This window comes from Archocentrus centrarchus, chromosome 1 (assembly GCF_007364275.1).
Source record: "Archocentrus centrarchus isolate MPI-CPG fArcCen1 chromosome 1, fArcCen1, whole genome shotgun sequence".
Taxonomy (NCBI): Eukaryota; Metazoa; Chordata; class Actinopteri; order Cichliformes; family Cichlidae; genus Archocentrus; species Archocentrus centrarchus.
Genome location: NC_044346.1, coordinates 17406637 through 17420473, shown reverse-complemented (window position 1 = coordinate 17420473; position 13837 = coordinate 17406637).

Sequence of the window (13837 nt, the reverse complement as noted above, 5' to 3'; positions counted from 1 at the left end):
TATTTCACAGCTATCTGAGCTGATCTCCTTCCCCTACACTGACAGCATACAGGCTGCATAAATGTTGGATTCAGTGAATGAATCTCAGCATCAGCAGCTTTGATTCAAACTCATCTCTGCTGCACTGATGTAACCTGTAACTCTGACCATGAACACAGCCTCTGTGCACCAACACAGAGCTTTACTGTAAATACAGTACAACAAGCTAACCTGTTTATTACACACTAAACTGCAGTATTTTCATACAATCTTTGAATTACACAAAGTCAGCATACCTCAGTTTATTTTGCAGTCCTTACCTTTAACTCTAACCTCTCTTCTTCCTCTCCTGTCCTCTTTCTCCATCTCTGAGTGAACTTCTCTCTCTTTTCTCTCCCTGTAAATACAGCAGCTCTTCTTTTAGCTAGCAGACACACTGTGTGACAAACTGCACACACTTTGTGTGTTTGCTGATATTTGTTGAGCATTTAGAAACGTTGCATTTACCTGTCACACGTTACTCCCTTTATGCTCGCTCTTCTTCAGTAGCGCTAGCTAAGCTGTTTATGTCCCGCGAGCACAACTTATGGACTCGGTCCGGCCCACTGTAACCCCTGATTATAGTGCTATAAATGATACATTAATTATATGGGTTTGTGCATTTAATCCCTTTGTACACGATAAGCCCCAGTGATGGAGGATACGCCAGTACCATTGTCTCTTATATGTTATTATTCCTCCGTTTAGGCTCAGATCGTTTGATGTTTGACGGCGCACTGACCGGAAATGCAAACTTCTCCCTGAAGTGTTAAAAAATAACGAGTCTGTTTTGAAAATGTAAGAAGTAGAAAGTACAGATACTTGTGTAAAAATGTAGGGAGTAAAAGTAAAAAGCAGTCAGAAAAATAAATACTCAAGTAAAGTACAGATACCTGAAAAATCTACTTAAGTACAGTAACGAAGTATTTGTACTTCGTTACTTCCCACCTCTGCCCAGCAGTGAGATCATGCTTAATAGGTTATCTATTGAGGTTATACCCAGATATTTTTCTACTGTCTCATGCAGATTTGGCTTGAGTGAGTCACACTCAGACATCAGTCATGTTGTGTTAAACAAGATCAGATTTATTTACAACATATTCTTGAATTTTTACCTCCACTGCTTTAAATAATGTTCTAAAAGTAAGCTGGTAGGTTTTTGGACTGAGATAATGTGCTTGAAAGCCTGAAAGAATTAAAAGAATGTTGTACGTCTCTGAATAGTGGCAAATCTTTTTATTTAAAAAAGTTAACATACTTAATGTATGTCAGACTGTTCAAGGCTGTAAACATACTGAGTCAGTCAATTCCATTTTCCCTCCGGATATTTTTGTCTAGCCACCAACTCCGTACAGTTTTACATTTTTCAATGAAATTGTTCAGTAAGATTTTATGAAATTTTTATCCCCCTGTTTCAGAAATTCCTCCACAGAAGCAGAAATATTATTCTAGTGTAGAAACAGGAAAAACTTTTGTTTTATCTTTATGTCAGTTTCAAGTTTTTTGCCTAAAAGAAGAGAATATGAAGATGGAGTATTTTCTAACCAGCCTCTTGGATACTTCCTGTGTGTACTCAGTGACTTTTCTTAATATAGTAGCCTGTGTTATTCTACCTTAATTTGCAGTGGGAGCAATAACAATGATATTACAATATGGGAAGCTGATCAGAAAAGCGTGTAAGATAATAGTTACATTTTCATGTTGCTTCTCACTTTAGACAGTGCTTTTGATGATTCTGTCACTTTCTGCTGATTATTCAAAAGATTCTGGAACAAACTTCCTTCTTTTGACTAAGCACAGAAAAAGGACATGACAGGAAGGGAGGCAACGTGCAAGAAGAACGTTTGCTATTATAGGCAGGAGCACAAAGGCTGAAAACATCCGAGAGGTGCACGACTGAATCATCAGGATAACTTCCTGTTGGCTCATGGATTTGGACTCGTGGACAAAACAGCTAGGGGTGGCCTTTTGCAGAAGTTAAACTAAGGGTCAATCCACTAAACAAACAGCTCCTGCTTCCCAAGGAATTTCCTCTTCTACCACATAAATCCACTGCAGGCACAGCAGTCTATTGATATTGTCTTGTCATGGGGAAGATACCATGAATGCTTTCCCAACAACCATTCTAAGAAAAAATCTAAACAGGGCCGATTATTATGGTTTTGATTGATCGATTTGATTGATTAATTAAGATTTAGACACCAGGTATATTTTCCAACGATCTATCCTTCCTGAAGGACATTCAAAGCTCTTCTTTGAATGTTGGCTGCCTTTTGTTCTAATCTTTTGTTCCATTGCATGGTGGACCAAAATCTGATGATAGTTTTCTGTGTTCATATTTCCATCAAGTTTGATGAGATCTCCAACACCACTGACTGAAATGCAGCCCCAAACCATGACAGCGCCTATACTGTGTCTTACAGATGGCTGCAGACACCCACTGTCGTACCTCTCTCATGACCTGCTCCATACATACCAATAACAATTTGAACCAAAAATTTCAAATTTGGCTTCACCATCAGACCTGTTACCACTGATGTTCAGTCCAGTTCTTGTGTAATTTGGCATACCTCAGCCTCCCTTCATTAAGAATGGCTTCTTGATAGTCACCCTTCCACTGAGACCTTTCCTGATGAAGCTTCAGTGAACAGTAGATCTCCACATCAGTCATGCACATACTCATTCACTCTGTATTCATTATTGATTATTACCCTGCTGCCCCGTGATTACCTCAGCTTCTAAAGTCTTTTTTGTTCTTATCGGTGCTTTACCACTGCTTCAATGTTTCACCTCCCTGCATACAAGAAGAACTAGTCATTTTGTGATATGTGTACTTCACATCTCCTTTAGTATTTAACTGGCAACTACGGTACACCTTCCAGTTGCTACATGACTTTGAATTTTCCTTATGTATCTCAAATGCTGACAGAACTGGTTTCAGTTTATTAGCATCTTGCTAATGAAATGAAAGATGCAAAGAACTGCAAGTCAAACTATGGGCATCTTGGAGCTTTGTTAAACTTTTTTCGTGCATTTTATGATTTGAAAATATTTAGATTAATTCTTTAACTGTGTTAACAGTTTTTGTTAATTGTGTGTTAATTGTGTGCTTCTCTTATTGCTTTCTTATTTGCTAAGAGGGGGATGCAAAATTATCCTAAAAGGTAATTATTCACATGTATCCTGCCTCTTCAACCCTTCTTTGCATTGACTCTGTGCAATATAGTTTATCTTTTTTGACCAGGTCTTTGTGCAGTACACATTATTGTGTACTTAATTATCTGTTTTTCATGTCCTTTATTAAGCCAAAACAGATAGAACCATTAATCTATTTTAATTATGAAGCCATACTGGGTAAACACCCTATTTATCTGTCTAATTTTCCATCGTGTATCAACAGATGTTATAAGTTTAGCTTCTCCAAATAGCTACTATACAGATTACCCTGGATTTGCTTAGAACTATACAACCTCTTTGTGTTTGCTTACAGGCCAGCCAATATTCTTTAAAAGAAAAAGCACACTAAAGCATAGTGATTTTGTCTTCCTGGTATGGTTCAAAATCTCTGATATAAACTGTGTCAGAAGAGTGTAATTGCTATTCCTCTGGAGTGTTTATTATGTACAGTGGATATTTAAAAACAAAACAGCCCTCTTATACAATATAGGACAAATAAAATGATGTGGTTGCATAAGTGTGCACACCCTCTTATAACTGGGGATATGGTTCTGTTCAAAATTAACTTTCAAGTTCATATAAAGGAAAACATGCAAGCCCACATCAAGTCTTCCAAAAGGCCATGTGTTGTGGTCTGATGAGACAAAGGTGGAACTCTGGCCATATTTCAAAAGGCCATGAGTGGTGCAAAAACAGAACTGCACATAATCAAAAGAACACCATAACCTCCTCAATAACACATGGTTATAACACCATCATGCTTTGGGGCTGTTTTTCTTCAGCTGGATCTGGGGCTGGGTAACACGGCGGTTAGTGCTGTTGCCTCGTAGCAAGGGGGTCCTTGGTTCGAATCTGGATGAGGCCTTTCTGTGTGGAGTTTGCATGTTCTCCCCGTGTTTATATGGATTCTCTCTGGGTACTCTGGCTTCTTCCCAAAGACATGCATGAGGTGGGGGTTAACTGGTGATTCTAAATTGGCTGTAGGTGTGGATGTTGTTTGCCTCTCTGTTTTAACCCTGACCTGCATTGTTTTCTCTGTTGTGTTACAAACAAAAGCTGTGCCACAGAAGACATGAATGAAATACTACACACTTGGGGGGAAAAAAGCGTTTGAAAGTTCTTGAGTCTATTCACCAGGGGTTTGAGGTTTTCTGTCTGATTTGATAATATGAAGTTTGAGCTTGATAATGGATTTTCTGTACACTGACATCATCCAGGATGAACTTTTTTTTTTTTTTTTTTTTTACATATATCCATGTTACACTTAATTTAGAGTTATAGTGCTATGAAAATTTGACCCCTTACTGATTTTTTTTTTTTTTTGCATATTTTTCACTCTTACATGTTTCAGATCAAATTAGTAAATCCAAAATGCAGTTTTTGAATGATGAATTCATTTATTATGGGAGAAAATGCTATCCAAACCTACCTGGCCCTGTGTGAAAAAGTAAGGGTCTCCCTTGTTAAATCATTAATTACCTGTGATTAAACACATTTTTTGGAAAGCTGAGTTCAATTTCACTAACCACATCCAGGCCTGATCTCGAAAAGCAACACATCCTGCCACGATCTAAAGAAATGGCTAAGAAACAAAGTTATTGACATAAAGGTTACAAAGCCATTTCTAAGGCTTTGGGACTCCAGCAAACCACGGTGAGAGCAATTATCCACAAATAGAGAAAACATGAAACAGTGAACCTTTCCAGGAGTGGCCAACACACCAAAATTACTCAGAACACATCATCCAGGAGGTCATAGAAGAACCAAGAACAACATCTAAAGAACTGCAAGCCTCACTCGCCTCAGTTAAGGTCAGTGTTCATGATGCAACAATAAGCAACAATAAGAAAGAGACTGGGCAAAAATGGCATCCATGGGAGAGCTCCAAGGAGAAAAACACTGCTGACCAAAAAGAACACAAAGGCTCATTTGCCAAAAGACATCTTGATGATCCCCAAGACTTTTGGGAAAATATTCTGTGAACTGACGAGACAAAAGTTTAAGTCCTGTTACATCTGGCAGAAAACTAACACAGCATTTCATAAAAAAGAGCTTCAGACAAACAGTCAAACATGGTGGTGATGGTTTGGGATGCTTTGTTGCTTCAGAACCTGGACGAATTGTTGCACTTGATGGAACCATGAATTCTTCTCTCTACCAGAAAATCCTGAAGGAGAATGTCCGGCCATCAGTTCGTGCCCTGAAGCTCAAGCTCACTTGGGTTATGCAGCAGGACAAAACACACCAGCAAGACTCCCTCTGAATGGCTCAAACAAAACTAAAACAATGAAAATATAAACTATAATTTTCAAAAACATATGCACAAATTTAGTAAAGAACAGATTACTACAACTATTTACATCAAAATATAGCCAATGCCTCAGGTATTTTTTTACAAATCAATTAGGTGTCACAATAAGATGCCACACAAATTATTTGTGCCACTCCAAAAAACAGTTCTTGTCCACCACAAGACAGAGGGGTTCGTCACAGGCCTGACACTTCCAGGTGTGTCACTCCTCCTGTTGTCCACCTGGAGACAGCGTTTACATTAGAGTCTGCCTTTGGTGGCTTTTTGGCAGCATCTGCAGCTGTGACAATGGGCACAGGAATGTGATCAGCACTCCTGCTCTGGGGAACACCTGCGTTGTCCACACCACAAAGCTGACACAATAGCTCAATCATGAGCTCAAGAGAGAGCATCTGGTGGCCAGGCATTAGCCCATGGTACCCAGCAGAGCGCAGCCCAAAGATGCGACATGGGCCCACCCTCTTGTAGGCCCACCACACGCATCTTAGGGGTCGGGTGCAATGTGTGTCTGGCAGTGGCCAAAGGCAGAAGCCCTGGCAGACCGATCCCCAGCTATCGAGACTGGCTACTGGGACATGGAATGTCACCTTTATGGTGGGGAAGAAGTCTGAGCTAGTGTGTGAGGTTGAGAGTTACTGACTATATATAGTCGGGCTCAAAGGTTCTCTGGAACTAGTATCCTGGAGAGGGCCTGGATTCTGTTCCAGTCTGGAGTTGCCCTTGATGAGAGGCAGCGAGTTGGGGTGGGTATTCTTGTTTCCGCTCGGCTTACTGCCTGTATGTTGGAGTTTTTACTGGTGGATGAGAAGGTTGCTTCCCTGCGCCTTCAGGAACGGGTCCTGACTGTTAAGAGTACTCGCCCTTTTCAGAGTCGCTCGGCAGGGTGCTCAAAGGTTCTCCATCCGGTGTCTCCTCCTGGGTGACTTCAACGCTCACGTGGGCAATGACAGTGAGACCTCGAGGGGTGTGATTGGGAGGAATTGCCTTCCTGAGCTGAGCTGAGTGGTGTTAAGATATTGGACTTCTGTGCAAACCACAGTTTGTCCATAATGAACCCCATGTTCAAACATGTCTATAAGCGCACATGGCACCAGGACAACATGGTTGAAGGTCGATTGATTTTGTAATTGATCTGCAGCAGATCTGATGATACAATTACAAAATCAATCGACCTTCAACCATGTTGTCCTGGTGCCATGTGCGCTTATAGACATGTTTGAACATGGGGTTCAGATCTGCTGCCGTATATTCTGGACACTCGGGTGAAGAGCTGAGCTGAGCTGTCAACTGATTACCATCTGGTGAGGAGCTGGATCAGGGGGAGGATGCTGGACAGACCTGGTGCACCTAAACATATAGTGAGGGTACACTGGGAATGCCTGTCAGAGGCCTCAGTCCGTGAGATCTTCAACTCCTACCTCCAGCAGAACTTCAACAGCATTCCGAGGGAGGCTGAGGACAATGAATCTGAATGGACCATGTTCCGCACCTCTTTTGTTAAGGCTGCTGCTCAGAGCTGTGGCTGCAAGGTGGTTGGTGCCTGTTGTGGTGGTAATCTCCGAACCAGATGGTGGTCACTGGAGGTGAAGGGAGCCATCAAGCTCAAGAAGGAGTCCTATCGGGCTTGGTTGGACTGTGGGACTCCGGAGGTAGCTGACGGGTACTGGCAGGCCAAGCAGAATGTGGCTCAGGCGGTGGCTGATGCTGACTTCAACTGAGGCTATAGTCAAGTGGTGGAAGAAATACTTCGAAGACCTCCTTAATCCCACTGACACGCCTTCTGTAGTGGAAGCAGAGTCTTGGGACGAGGGGGCCGACTCGACCATCACTGGGGGTAAGGTCACTGAGGTGGTTAAACAACTCCTTGGAGGTAGGGCCCTGGTGGTAGATGAGATTCTCCCCGAGTTCCTGAAGGATCTGGATGTTGTAGGGCTGTCTTGGTTTACACGCCTCTGCAACATCATGTGGAGCGCTGGGGCGGTGCCACTGGATTGACAGACCGTGGTGGTGGTCCCCATCTTAAAGAAGGGGGACTGGAGGGTGTGTTCCAACTATCAGGGGATCACACTCCTCAGCCTCCCTGGTAAGGTCTATGCCAGGGTGCTGGAAAGGAGGGTCCATCTGTTAGTCAAACCTCAGATCGAAGAGGAACAATGCAGTTTTTGTCCTGGTTGCGGAACACTGGACCAGCTCTTTATCCTCTTGAGGATATTTAAGTGTGTGTGGGAGTTTGTTTTTTTTTTTATATTCTTTTTTTGAAATTCTTTGTATGTAACCTGCCAAAGGACTGCAGATGCAAATTAGCTTTAAGCTAACTCTGGTACAATGCATCAAATGGTAACATTTATGTTAATATTGTACATGGTCCCTTTTTAAATAAATTAAAGTAAAGTAAAGTAAAGTTTGCCCATCAAGTCTACATGACTTTTGTGGACTTGGAGAAGGCATTCAAGGGTGTTGCTCGTGATATCCTTTGGGGGATGCTGCAGGAGTATGGGGTGTCTGGCCCATTGTTGCAGACCATTTAGTGCCTGTACAACTGCAGCAAGAGCTTTATCTGTATCGCCGGCCATAAGTCGGACTCATTTTCACCTGTGGGTGTTGGACTTCGCCAAAGCTGCCCTTTGTCACCGATTCTGTTCATAATTTTTATGGACAGAATTTCTAGGCATAGCCAAGTGGTGGAAGGATTCTGCTTTGGTGGCCTCAGAATCTCATCTCTGCTTTACACAGATAATGCATTCCTGTTGGCTTCATCAGGCCTCCAGCTTGCATGAAAAGTAGCACCCCTATGTCTGAGGCCATGGTTGTCAGCCAGAAAAAGGTGGAATGCCCACTCCAGCTCAGGAACAAGTTGCTGCCCCATGTGGAGGAGTTTAAGTATCTCAGGGTTTTGTTCATGAGTGATGGCAGAAGGGAGCGGGAAATGGATTGGGGCTGCGTCTGCAGCAGGGTTATTATAATTAACGAAAACTGAAATTGAAAAAACATTGTCGTTAACTGAAATAAATAAAAACTAAAATGAAAAGGAAAAAACGATAACTAAATAAACTGTATTGTGAGTTAAAAAAACTAACTAAAATTATAGATAAAATGACCTTCATTTTCTTGTTTGTCATTTTATTTAAAAGCCTTGTGGATTGATCATTTTTCCACTCTCCGAGTTTAAGCTGGGAGCGCCGTCGGGCAGCTGTGTGCGTGCGCGTGCTCACTGCGCTGGTCTGCAAAGTAATGGCAGCGGTCTGCCGAGAAAGCGGCAGAGTCCCATATGGAGTTTCTTTGAGTCCAATAATACAGATAGAAGAGTGTCTTGTTGTGAATGATGAAAAATGTATGGAACACGTCTCAGTGAGGAAAAAACACCAACATCAAAGTCCACCCGAGAAGCGCACACAAGGCAGCTACGGAAACCGCTCTGAACCGACGTAATCTGGCGTTCACCTCCGGAGAAACGTAACTACTCCTCACTGCCACGCAGCCGCAACGTTGTGATGAACCTGTTCCGTCCTTCTGAGTTTCTGGCCACTTTATCAGTGAGAGAATAACAATCAGGAATAATAATCAAAGCATCAATATAAGGACTCACAAATGTCAGTAAATTCCTAGAGGGAGACTGCTAAAACTGTTGGAATGGACGTGAGGGAATGAAGAAAGTGAACAAACAAGGACAAATATGTTTGCAGCCAAAAAAACTGAGCACAAACAGCGAGGACCAAAAGAAGTCCCAGCCAGCACCGCATATAAAACACCGGCACACGACCGTAAGGTAATGGACACACAATCCAGCTACACAAGCAGAAATGCGACATGAGGTCGGCCACATATCGCACATCTAACCAAGCTAGCTCCAAAACAGAAGCTGTTGTTAATCTGCTGCACTGACGCTGAACTTTATTGGTACTTTATTGTAGAATTTATTGAGTTTGGGAGTTCATGTTTTTCTGTTTCTCCCTGTTGATGTTCATGTGTGTCCTTAATATTACACACATTTAGCACGTAGTGCTTCTGTCTTGTGAACAGTTGGTTGTTGAATATATTTCTTTAAATGGGATCTTTTGTTGAGTTTTTATTACACAATAGTCACTCTTGTACCTTGAATCTTGCACCTGACAAAGTATGAAAAACTAAAACTAATACTGAAACTAAGGAAGCTAAACTAAAACTAAGCAATAAACCAAAAATAAAAACTAATAAAAATGAGCAAAACCACTCTGAAAACTAATTAAAACTAACTGAATTAAAGGAAAAAAAAGTAAAAACTAACAAAAACTAAACGATAATGTAAAATCCAAAACGATTATAACCCTGGTCTGCAGTGATGCGAACGCTGCACCAGTCCGTCGAGGTGAGGATAGACCTGAGTGTGAAAGCAAAGCTGTCAATTTACTGGTCAGTCTAAGTTCCTACCCTCACCTATGGTCACAAGCTTTGGGTAGTGACTGAAAGAACGAAATCGCAAATACAAGTGGCAGAAATGAACTTCCTTGGAAGGGTGGCTGGCCTCTCCCTTAGAGACAGAGTGAGGAGTTCAGCCATTTGGGAGGGGCTCAGAGTAGAGCCACTGCTCCTCCACATCGAAAGGAGCAAGTTGAGGTGGTTCGGGCATCTGAATAAGATGCCTCCTGGGTGCCTCTTGAATGAGGTGTTCTGGGCATGTACTACCGGGAGGAGGTCTGGGAATGCCTTAGGGTCCCCCCAGATGAGCTGGAGGAGGTGGCTGCGGAGAGGGAGGCATGAGCTTCTCTGCTTTGGCTGCTGCCCCCGCGACACAGCCCTGGATACCCCAAGAAAATGGATGGATGGATGGATGGATGGATGGGCGGACGGACAGATGGATGGATGGAGTTGCACAGCTTTTATGAGTTTACTCAACTTCATTAAAAACTTGCTGGGCACATCAGGGTGGCTCAGTGGCTGAGCAGGCAACCATATAAACCACATGGCTGTGGTGCAGGCAGTGGCCCTCTGCTGTGTGTCTTCCCCTATCTCTCGCCCCACTTTTCTCTCTCTCTTCACTGTAAAATATCTAATAAAGGCCAAAAAAAAATGCTGGGCAAACATAGAACTTTATGTTAGCATTTAGTTGACCCAACATCCTCAGAGTTCAAAATTTTAAGTTGACAGAACTTAATAATTCAGACTTTTACTTTGCTCAACTTATTGACCTCTCTGAGTTAATGCATCTTATTATAGTTGTTGGGTCAACTTAATGTTTCTCTTTGGGGTCCAATTGGCACAGCTGTTATACTATTCAAACTATGAAGCAAGCTCAGTTTTGCGCAGTTGTTGGTCCCACTCAGTATTCTTCTCTCACAGCAAGTTGGCCTGACATAATATTAGAATGTGGTAACCCCAAAAATTATTTACACGAGCATTTCCTAACCTGAAAAACAGTAAACATGCTGATGATTCAGACAGAATGGGTGTGCCAAGTATTAGATGAATCAGGTTCACAGATGGGAGAGGCTGTCCCTTAAGCAGGTGTGATAAGTAAGAAAAATGTCTTTAGCATCTATGCTTGAAATGAAAACCATACTAACACATGGTTTACATTTGTGACTGAATCTATTTGAACCCCAAACTTTATTAAATTAATCTAAATCTAACCGTGTAGTTCTGTTGTCTATACGTGACCAAAGTGTAACTGAAAAATATTGAAACTAAAAGGGCACTCAGTAGAGCGCATACCTCGCTCATCCCAAATTTTCTATTTGCCAACACTACGTTGCAATAGATACCACCCAGTGTTGTCATAGTCAATCAGGTTCAGCTACGGTATATTTTGGTGGTAGTTGCAAGTAACTGGCTTAATTTCTTACTCTATAGGAGTGAATTATTTTTCAGCATTCTGGATCATTAGATCTGGAATCCTCCTTGGATGATAAACAAACTTTACTATATGACAGAACTTATGGTCATGTTGCACCCTAAGTCTTTTCAGAGGATTCTGACTTATTCTCGTAAGGTTAGACACAAATATGTGAATACTGTCACTATCTCACAATGTTAAAGAATACTTTTACAAAATCCTGGATCCAGATCGTGATCCAAATCACCACCAAAATTTAATCAATTGTTTCTTGCAACACCCCCAACAACTCAAGAAATTTTCATTGAAATCCATTTATAATTTTCCAGGTTATCCCACTAACAGACAAACAGACAGACCAATGCAACCGGAAACATAAGCTCCCTCCACTTATTGATGGGCGAGGGAAAATAAACTAACACTGACTTCTGTGTGAAATTCTGTTTTAAAGTGTTTCTGAAAGAAAATATCTCCAGTGTTGTCAGCTTAGTGACTTTGTAACTAGATTTATGAACTTTTCAGACCCCCTGGCAATTTTTTTTTTTTTACAAAAAAACTTGGTGAGTCCCGTGATTTTGGCATCGTTTGGAGACAGCCACAAAAGCTGAAATCCTCTGCTGTCTAATATTATAGCAGCTTTACCACTTTTTTTCGCATGCTTCAGATACCAAGGGTAGCCTCCCCACCTTCCTTTAGTGACTTCGAGCTACTTTTAAGGCAACTACCAGCATGTTTTTTTAGAGAAAAGTTGGCAACACTGAACCTCTCCCACTTTTGTCTTTTGCAAAGCTATGAGATCACAATAAGGTGATTGGTCAGTTTCATTAATGCACCTAGAACAACATTAATTATGATGTTAATTATAATTATGACGTTGAAATGCCAACACAGAGATAAATGCACTGTAAGGCTGCATGTAAGCATGGATAGGTAAGCAGTCCACTACAGGGTCACTAGAACCCTGTAAGTTTTATCAGTTTCAGTCCAACACTCAGAGTCAGAAAAACCACGGGAGCTTCAAAATAATTATTCAAGCATGGTCATTATTACTGATTTTTATAGCCAAATTACTTTTGTGGTTATTACTATTGCTGTAGAAACTAAATTTAATGAGGTGGCACAATGTAAAAATGTTTAGTAAAAAGTTCCATTTTTTTTTTACTTAATTTTTTTAATAGTAACCATAAAAACAAACAGCTTAAAAGTCCAGTAACATCTGATAAATAGGAAGGTCAGAAAATGTTTAGAGTTGTGTTGCCTAAAATGCGTGTCTATGACTATTAGTGCCTGACCTAATTAGCTAAATGAAACTGCTATTAGCATTAGCTATTGCCTGTGCCACCTTTGAAAAACTCATTTTCTACTTGCTTCTTCATACAAACCCCACAACTCCTATTATATGATTTAAGGAAAATTGGAGCATTAGTTTACAAATAAAAATATCATTTATATTAGTGACACTTGTCCCCAAGTATCACACTGCTAACTGCTAATCTAAAACTTTTTATAAGTGTGAATGTGGGTGGGGGGCATTGTTGCTAGGCAGAAATCGAGGTAGAAGTGGGAAAATCAAAGTCTAGCCTATATATTTGGTTTCTGTCTGAATGAAAGTAGAAGTAGCTAAGCCTAGCTCTCTAGCATATTTTTGGTGTATTAAAGAGCACAACAGCATAATCTATGTACTGTAGCTTAAGCAAATTCACACAATACAGACATATTGCACCAACTGTTTCTGTCACAAAGGGCTGCTTCTCCTTTTCCACCGTTTGTCCTAAATTGTTGTTGTGAAGTTTGATTGGATCAGCTTAGAGAGGGTAGTGTTGTTGCCGGGCAAAGTACAAAGGTCAAAGGGAGCTGGAAAAATATTTTTGAAAAATGATAACACTGATTCTGAAAGCAAAAGAAAAATAACTATTATTGATCCTAACCACTATTTTTCAGTGCCCTGTGTTAAATTAACAAAACTAATGTTTTTTTTTGTTTTTTTTTTCTTACTTAAAGGGTTTGGACTGGCCTAGTCAGAGTTCAGACTTAAATCAAATTGAGCTGCTTGTTTGTACCCTTCTCCTGAGTCAAACCATATTTGTCCACAATGTTTTTCAGTTCAATTCAATTCAATTTATATAGCACCAAATCACAACAACAGTTGCCTCAAGGCACATTATATTGTAAGGTAAAGACAATAGTACAGAGAAAACCCCAACAATCAAATGACTCCCAATGAGCAAGCATTTGGTGACAGTGGGAAGAAAAAATTCCCCTTTAACAGGGGTTGAGGGGAGGCAGACACGACAAAAGATACACTGTGGGAGAGAGACAGAGATTAATAACAACTACCGGACAGTTATGTATGCAGAGTGTTGTATAAACACAGAGAGAATGACAAGAGGTGAGTAAAGAGGAAACACTCAGGGCATCATGGAACCCCCCAGCAGCTTAGGCCTATTGCAGCATAACTAAGGGATGGTTCAGGGTCACTTGATGCAGCCTCAACTATAAGCTTGATCATAAAAGAAAGTTTT